This window comes from Montipora foliosa, chromosome 1 (assembly GCF_036669935.1).
Source record: "Montipora foliosa isolate CH-2021 chromosome 1, ASM3666993v2, whole genome shotgun sequence".
NCBI classification, from domain to species: domain Eukaryota; kingdom Metazoa; phylum Cnidaria; class Anthozoa; order Scleractinia; family Acroporidae; genus Montipora; species Montipora foliosa.
The window spans coordinates 34,680,996-34,688,495 of NC_090869.1; the positions used below are offsets into that span (position 1 = coordinate 34,680,996).

The window sequence follows — 7,500 nt, forward strand, 5'->3', positions numbered from 1 at the left end:
CTTTGTTGCAAGAAATTGAAGAGGCTGCTGCTGTGGTAATATTGCCCAGGCTTCTGAAAGAAGGAGGAGGAAGTCTCTCCAAAGATCTCCATGGTAATACAATTTTCACTTTTAATTCCCCTGTAGAAATTACATGTTCACGTTTTAGGAAAAAATCAAATTCAGGTAAAAAAAATTTAAACTAGGTTGAATCTTAATTTCCCTTGTCTCCTAATCCTAATACAATTATTATTCATTGTTGGTAATTAAAAAAATATATTTTTAACTTACACATGCAAGTTTAAATTGCCTTATCCCATCCATGGAAGAGTTTAAGAGTTAATTATACCTTGTCTACAGATGATTGTCTTTGGGAAATACTGACCATGGAGCAAGCTTGTTTTCTACATTATTTATTGTCTGAACTGCCAAATGGCCAACTCGTGTGTACAGTTTATCATGCAGCCAGTATGTGCTCTTTTATTTCTCATTGGAACTGGGAGTTGACACAATGTAACCCCAAGATTAATGATTATGATTAAAATAAAAGTTCCTGCAACTTGACTGTCAGTGGCAATTCAAGGTCTCAATACATTAAATTTTTGTCTGTTTTTGCAGGAAGAGGATTCATTTTATAAAGCTATAGAAGAAAGTAGGTTCCCCAGAATAGTTGGCTCTGGGGAATTTTGGTGTCTCAATCTACTGTGTGTGGCTGTGGAAGGAGTTGAAGTCCTCACGTTAGGTGGAGGGACCTCACTTGCGAATTCTCTGGGCCTCGTCATGGCATGCTTTTTTGTTTTTATCATTTCATACATAGCTAAGACCAGTAATGTTTATCTTTTTTGTCAGACATTGTTAGGGAAACATCAGCCTGAGGCTGCTAAAAAGAGGGTAGCAGTCAACAAATTTATTTCGACTCTTTCATAGAACGGGTGTAAATGACCACCTTGATTTTCCTTTCATACCCTTACAACCGATAATTACTTTTACTCTTCATAGCTGTTGACGGCCATTGGAAGCTGATCAACCATGAAGTTATTTTAAATTCTTAAGAGCCTACTTTTCAACAGATGTAAGAATACATGTACAGGTCCATGTTTGTCATTTACACTATATTGTACTGAATTTAACTTAATGAAAACTGTATATCAATTTCTTCAAGGTTTCAGTAAGGATTTATTACAAAGAGTTAATGTTTATTGAGAAATTTAGTGCAAATAAGGAGTAAATATCTTATATGTTGAGGAAAAATTGTTTATTTAATTCATCACATTTCAAAATAATTATTATTGTAGTAATATTGCATATAAATTTCTTCAAGGTTTCAGTTAGTATTTATTACAAAGAGTTAATGTTTATTGAGGAATTTATTACAAGGAGTAAATATTAAATTTTTATGTTGAGAAAAAATTGTTCATTTAATTCATGACATTTCAAAATAATTATTATTGTAGTGTTGTTGCAATATAAATTTCTTCAAGGTTTCAGTTATTACAAAGAGTTGATGCTTATTGAGGAAAGATCCATTTTGTTCATGGTATATAAAATGTAGTAGTAAGCGATTGGTAAGCAAAAGGTTAGTTTTTAAACATGAAACATTGTCTCATGCATTCAAAATTCATTTGTTAATGTGGCATTTCAAAATTTTAAATCATTGCTTATGTGTAAGTAATTTGTTTTGGAATGTTCTACCAGTAAATTGCATGATTTACAAGAAATATTGTTGTCTTTGTTCTATTGTAAAAGTGCAGTTAACCCCAGATTTGGAGTTAAAGTAGAGGAGTTGAAATGACCCTCGGAAAGGACTTATTGTGAACAGAAGATTTTTACCCCAGTTTTCGAGTAATTTCAACCCCAGTTTTGGAGTTGAAAAACAAGGGTTTAAAATTACCCAAAAAAGGAGTTATTTTGAACCTAAACTTTGTACTCCATTTTGGAGTCATAATAACCCCATTTGAAGAGTTGTATTGACTCCAGTTTTGGAGTTTCATTGAGGAGTTAAAGATACTCCAAAAAAGGAGTTATTTTGAACCTAAAAGTTTTACTCCATTTTGGAGTCATAATAACCCCATTTGAAGAGTTGTATTAACTCCAGTTTTGGAGTTTCATTGAGGAGTTAAAAATACTCCAAAAAAGGAGTTATTTTGAACCTAAACTTTGTACTCCATTTTGGAGTCTTTATAACTCCAGGAAGAGTTAAAACTACCCTATATGAAGAGTTAACTTAACCCCAGTTTAGGAGTTATTTCAACTCCATTTTTGGAGTTAAATTTAGGAGTTAAAGTTACTCCAAAAAAAGAGTTATTTTGAACCTAAAATTTTAACTCCATTTTTGGAGTTAAAATAACTCTCTAAAAATTACTGTGTAGGCAAGTGCAATTGTCAGCTAAGAGTATTCGTGCTTTCAGCTTACAACACTGTACGTAAACTATGCTTGCTAAAAAGAGACAAAACATTAAGATGTGCTATTTACACGATAAGAATTACATACATATATCAAGCTGTTGTACATGTGCATCAAGACTGTTATACATACATCAAAATTCGCCATATAAATATCAAAGGTCATATTTACATGTGAAACGATGCTACACTTACATCAAAATTATCTGATATATTTACATACATTCTCTAGCAATATATACATCAAGTTTCCAGATAAATATACATCATGATTCGTGATACTTCCCATCGAGTTTTAAACATCAAGATGGGTGATAACTTACACAGTATGACTGCTAACGTCCGTGTGTTATAGATCTACATCATTGGTGATATATATACATCAAGATTTGTGATACATCGAGATTCGAGCACTTCTTACACGACGACAAGAATACCGCTGGATTTAAAGAGTGAGGAGTCGTGTCTCTTCGTGTGTGTGGAGTGAAAATATGGCGGGAAACCGACCCGCACAGGCGAGTTCGTCGCTTCCAAAGGGCAGCACCAAAAGCTGGAATCCAGAATCCGGAATCCGGGAACCGGAAGCCGGAAACCAGAATTATCCACAAATCGCGAGAACTACAACTTACCCACTCCTTGTATGCTCTTCTATAATTCCCACACTCAAGTATTTAACTCTGAGGAAATATAAACTGTAAAAAGGATCTGACCTTGTTATTCTGGATATAAAGACTTGAACATGGTGATGGCATCATCCAGCTAAGGCAGTCCATATTACAATAAAGGAAACTTAAAACTTGTTTAATTCATTTTCCTTGTTTTTTTTCATCTGCCTTGGTACAAAAATGCCTCATTTAAAGGAACAAGGCGCCAGGGAGGATGTGTTGCGTAAGTGATGGAGCGACTGAAGCCGTCGATTATAGGTTGAGAAAGAACATAGAGTGAATATGAAAAATTCACATTCGAATTTTTAACTTAAAAGTTCTTTTGAGACGTCCCACTGGCATTGAATAGGCCAGGAAACAAGCAAGTTTTGGAGAGTTTGCCGAAAGGCAGATGAATATTGCGCTTCAAGGTCGACAAGTGATAATATGTTTGGCTTGAGTTAAGAGGTTTTTCCGCCATGTTTTCGCAGTTTGAATATACCGTGGACTTCCGAATGACGTAATTTTATGACACCCAAAATGCCCAAAAAGTAGAACGAAACAATGCAATAACCACTTAAAACTGTTGAAAAACATAAAAGAAATGCAGCAAATTAAAAGAAAAGAGAGGCATGGCTAGACAAAATCATCGGACAAGATTGAAACGGATTGCATATGGGTAATCCTGAAAAAAAAAAAAAATAGGCCCGACGTTTTTCAAGGATTGAGGACAATTTGCGAGCCAGCGAGCCATGCAAGCCATGGCTGCGAGCCATGCGAGTCATCGTGCGAGTCACACAGTTATTGAAAGCTAACCGTTTTTAAATGGGTGCTCAGACTTAAGAGTGGTGTCCGTAAAAATCAAACAGCAGATGGCAAACCTTGAAAAATCGATTTCGCTCATACTTCCAAGTTTGAAAGAGTAACGTGTACCAAGAAGCATGGTATAGTTAGTTTGGGTTATTACCGATTTATTTTGGAGAAAAATGCAAATAACCGAACACCGCCGAAAATGCCGCTCGGACAAGCGATTTGTCTCTTTATTTTGAGGGTCTTGTAAGGTCAACTGAAGCATCCCTCATAAAATATTCCTCCTTATCCTAACTGAGCAATCTCTTAATTATCGTTTGGCCAAGTTTGAGTGCATTTAAGACATTCTATAATTTTAAAGTAATTTTACTCTTGGCGCCTATATTTTATGTCACTAAAACTGAGTCTTACGAAATATCTTACAGAGAATGTGCTCTACCTTTAGACCCTTTGAAACTTCGGCCGTCGAATGTTGGAACAAAGGTCTTTCGTTTGATAGAGAGAAATCTCTGGGGAATTACTTTTGCGTGACGCTTCGAGCGCTTAAAATGTCGTTAAATTGCATTCTTGTGACCTTTCGGGTCAGAACACAGCAGGACGATATTTGTCTTTGGTTTGATATGAAAATAGATGAAACCGCTTTAAATAAAGAGCAGAAAGTAAAATGATACCATTTTAATCCATACCTGTTTTTCAGTGAGAAGTGGGAGCTTTAAGAATGTATCGAACTATACATATGTAAACGGCAACTGCAGAATAAAACTTTACACTTTGTCAGGTTTTGGACAACACTGACCCCCGGTCAACTGACCCCCCTACTGACCCCCTATAAAATCAATGGGAAAATGAATACTGCTTACTTAAGCCTCAAAAACCCTTTTTAAACAGCATTGTTCAACAATATTTAAGTCTAAGCACCCATTTTAAAAAGGTTAGCTTACATGAAGTAATCGGCCATCACAACAATAATCGAAAACTAACCTTTTTAAAATGGGTGCTTAGACTTAAAGTGCACCTAACCCCTAAATTTTTTTTTCGCTGAAACAAATCTTCATGCTTTTGTGAGTATTTCTTCGAAGAAATTGTTGGATTTGGTCAAATCCTTGAATATTTATGCTCCGTTGAAGTCGAGTTCCGAATAGATCACGACCGCGTAAATGGGGATCTGGGCAGAGTAGAGTTGTGACGTCACTTCGAGAAGACGCTCAAGCAATTCTCAGCCACTCGTCGATCTGCAATAGCCTTTCTAGCCTCTGAAATTCAAGTGAAAATTACAATGTCTTCCGAATCATCGGACTTGGAGACGAGCTTCGACTCAGACGACTCGGAAAGGAATTTTATCGCTGGATACGAAGTTGAAGACGAAGGGCATTCATCCCAAGTCTCACCACGATCACCAGAAACCTCGAGCGATTCAAGCGATGACGATGCTGCTTATACTGACGAGCCACTGGCTGATGCAAAATGGATAAAAAAATACCAAGAAGAAATGAAGGCTAACGAAGAGCTCGAACAAAGCCTTAAGGACCGGCTACAGGGCAATGTAGAACTGAAGGAATGGTGAGATTCGCGTATTTTTCTTTTATTTACATTGTCGCGTGAGCTTTAGTTATGCATTTATACACGTGTTGGCACGCCTGCTCCTTGCGCTATTTTGTATGTATTTCTTCGATTAATTTTCTGCTAACATAACTTTGCTAAACTTTAGGTGCAAGTGTGGAAATTGCAACGTCGCTTTGTTACAAAACATCAGTGAATGTTATTGCTGTTGTGAACTGTTGAACAATGCTGTTTAAAAAGGGTTTTTGAGGCTTAAGTAAGCAGTATTCATTTTCCCATTAATTTTATAGGGGGTCAGTAGGGAAGTCAGTAGGGGGGTCAGTTGACCGGGGGTCAGTGTTTTGTCGAAACCCACTTTGTCCACACAACAACCACAGGGTATCCAATGGAAGACCAACGTGTTGTCACCGACATGATGTCATCAATTAACATGTTAGTAAGCATAATTTGAAGTCGGAAAATTTGCGTTCCTCAACGAAAATGTTTTCTTCCTGTGGAGGAAACACAAAGCATGCGAGAGCTCTCAATCGATATCGTTGCGTGAAAGAGACGGTCGCCACGTTTGGAGTTGGAGAAGTTACCTAATAAAATAACCATCAAAACAGTGTTTAATACGCAAGGGACAAAACTGATTTCCACAAAACAGTCGAATAGTCCTTACTGATTGACAAGTTAACTGACTCCTTTGAGTCACTTCGTTGAATGCGGTTTATTAACTAGGTATCAGTTTGAGAGCCGCTCTTTATAGTTATGGAGGTCTGCTGTTCATTCAAGACAATAACTGGAGGAATCTGTGGTTCCGACAGTAGTGATAGAAAGAAAGATATCCAGGTTGTTCCATTGAGCGCGTGTTCAAAAGATATTGAAAATCATCTCTCGTCATACTCGTTAACTGGTCCCGTAAATGAGGTGGAACTAATATGGTGTCAGGAGAAATTTTCAAAATGCCAGCCAATTTAGAAAGCATGACCGCGCCATCGTGGAAAGCTGGGGATTGGATGGACAATAGGAGCTACAAGATGCAGAATACTCCTTGATTTATCCAACCACGGAAAAGGCCGCAATAAAACCTGGCCAAAAGGAGACGTCTAGCTGCTAAGAAATCAGTGCATGTCAGTTCATCAACCTCGTATCTCGCTGACGAAGATGATCGTGACGACTTGCTGTCTGCAATGGCGGAACAAGAGCTTGAAGAGATGCGTCAGGAGGTAATCAATGAAATATCTATCCAGCACCCAATCACATTTCAATTATACAACATTTGCGAAATGGCCGCGACATCGAAGCTTTCTAAATTTTCGATAGCAATGTTAGAGGAGATTTGCAAGTACTTTGAACTTGACACTTCCGCTATAAAACAGAAACGGAAGAAGCCATACCTTGACCTGTTGGATGCTTATGTAAGGTCGTGCACATGTTCCTATAAAATTTAAAATTGTATGTACAGGTTATATAATCTCATTGTTATAATACCGTATTTGTTCAATTATGTGCAGTGCTTCTTGTGAACCGAGTAAAGCACTAATAGGCCATTTCCGAAATATTAAATATTTTTGAGGCAGTGAGGACAACAGCAATAGAAACACGTTGGAATGAATGTGAAAATATTTACATATCATCCACTTTCCTTTGTCTTTGTCCTCACTGCCTCACTATCAATGTGAATTTTAATACACCGAAAAAGGCCTATTAAGAGGCGACGCATATTTAGTTTATCAAGACTTCTCACAGTTCTCAGTAAAAAGGAGGCTTAACTAATTGTTGAGAGTTTTGAAATAGAAAAAGTGTGAATTTGGAGCAAAATACACCGGCTTTCCGACGAGACCTGGCGTTTATTTTTAGGACAGCACCTAATGGAGTAAATATAGTATCAATTAGCCAATATCAAAAATACCATATTACTCTTTGTTTGTCCCTCCAAATTTTGCATAAGCATTTTTTCCAGTTTCTCTTGGGACCATTATAATTCCCAAGTGGAAATAAAAACAATTCCTATGCAAACTTTTGGAGGGTAGTAGCCAAACGCGGGCCCGGGGTCGGGGTCGGGGTCGGGGTTAGGGTGTATTTTTTTTCCAAAGTTTTTTGTTTCAATTTTTGTCGTTGT

At 37.2% G+C, this 7,500-nt stretch overlaps 1 protein-coding gene, 1 long non-coding RNA gene and 1 pseudogene across 2 annotated transcripts in view; 2 read left to right on the plus strand and 1 right to left on the minus strand.

Moving 5' to 3' along the window:
- Positions 1–2,325, plus strand: part of LOC137977326 (uncharacterized) — a 3,450-nt gene extending 1,125 nt beyond the window's left edge. Inside the window, exons 3-4 of the long non-coding RNA XR_011117802.1 lie at positions 13–93; positions 598–2,325. This is a non-coding gene — a long non-coding RNA (uncharacterized lncRNA). The remainder of the gene's footprint in view (positions 1–12; positions 94–597) is intronic.
- The window catches only part of LOC137977330 (uncharacterized), a 189,015-nt gene that overhangs the window by 14,179 nt on the left and 167,336 nt on the right, over positions 1–7,500 (minus strand). The window lies entirely within an intron of this gene.
- Positions 5,113–5,632, plus strand: LOC137984279 (uncharacterized; annotated as a pseudogene).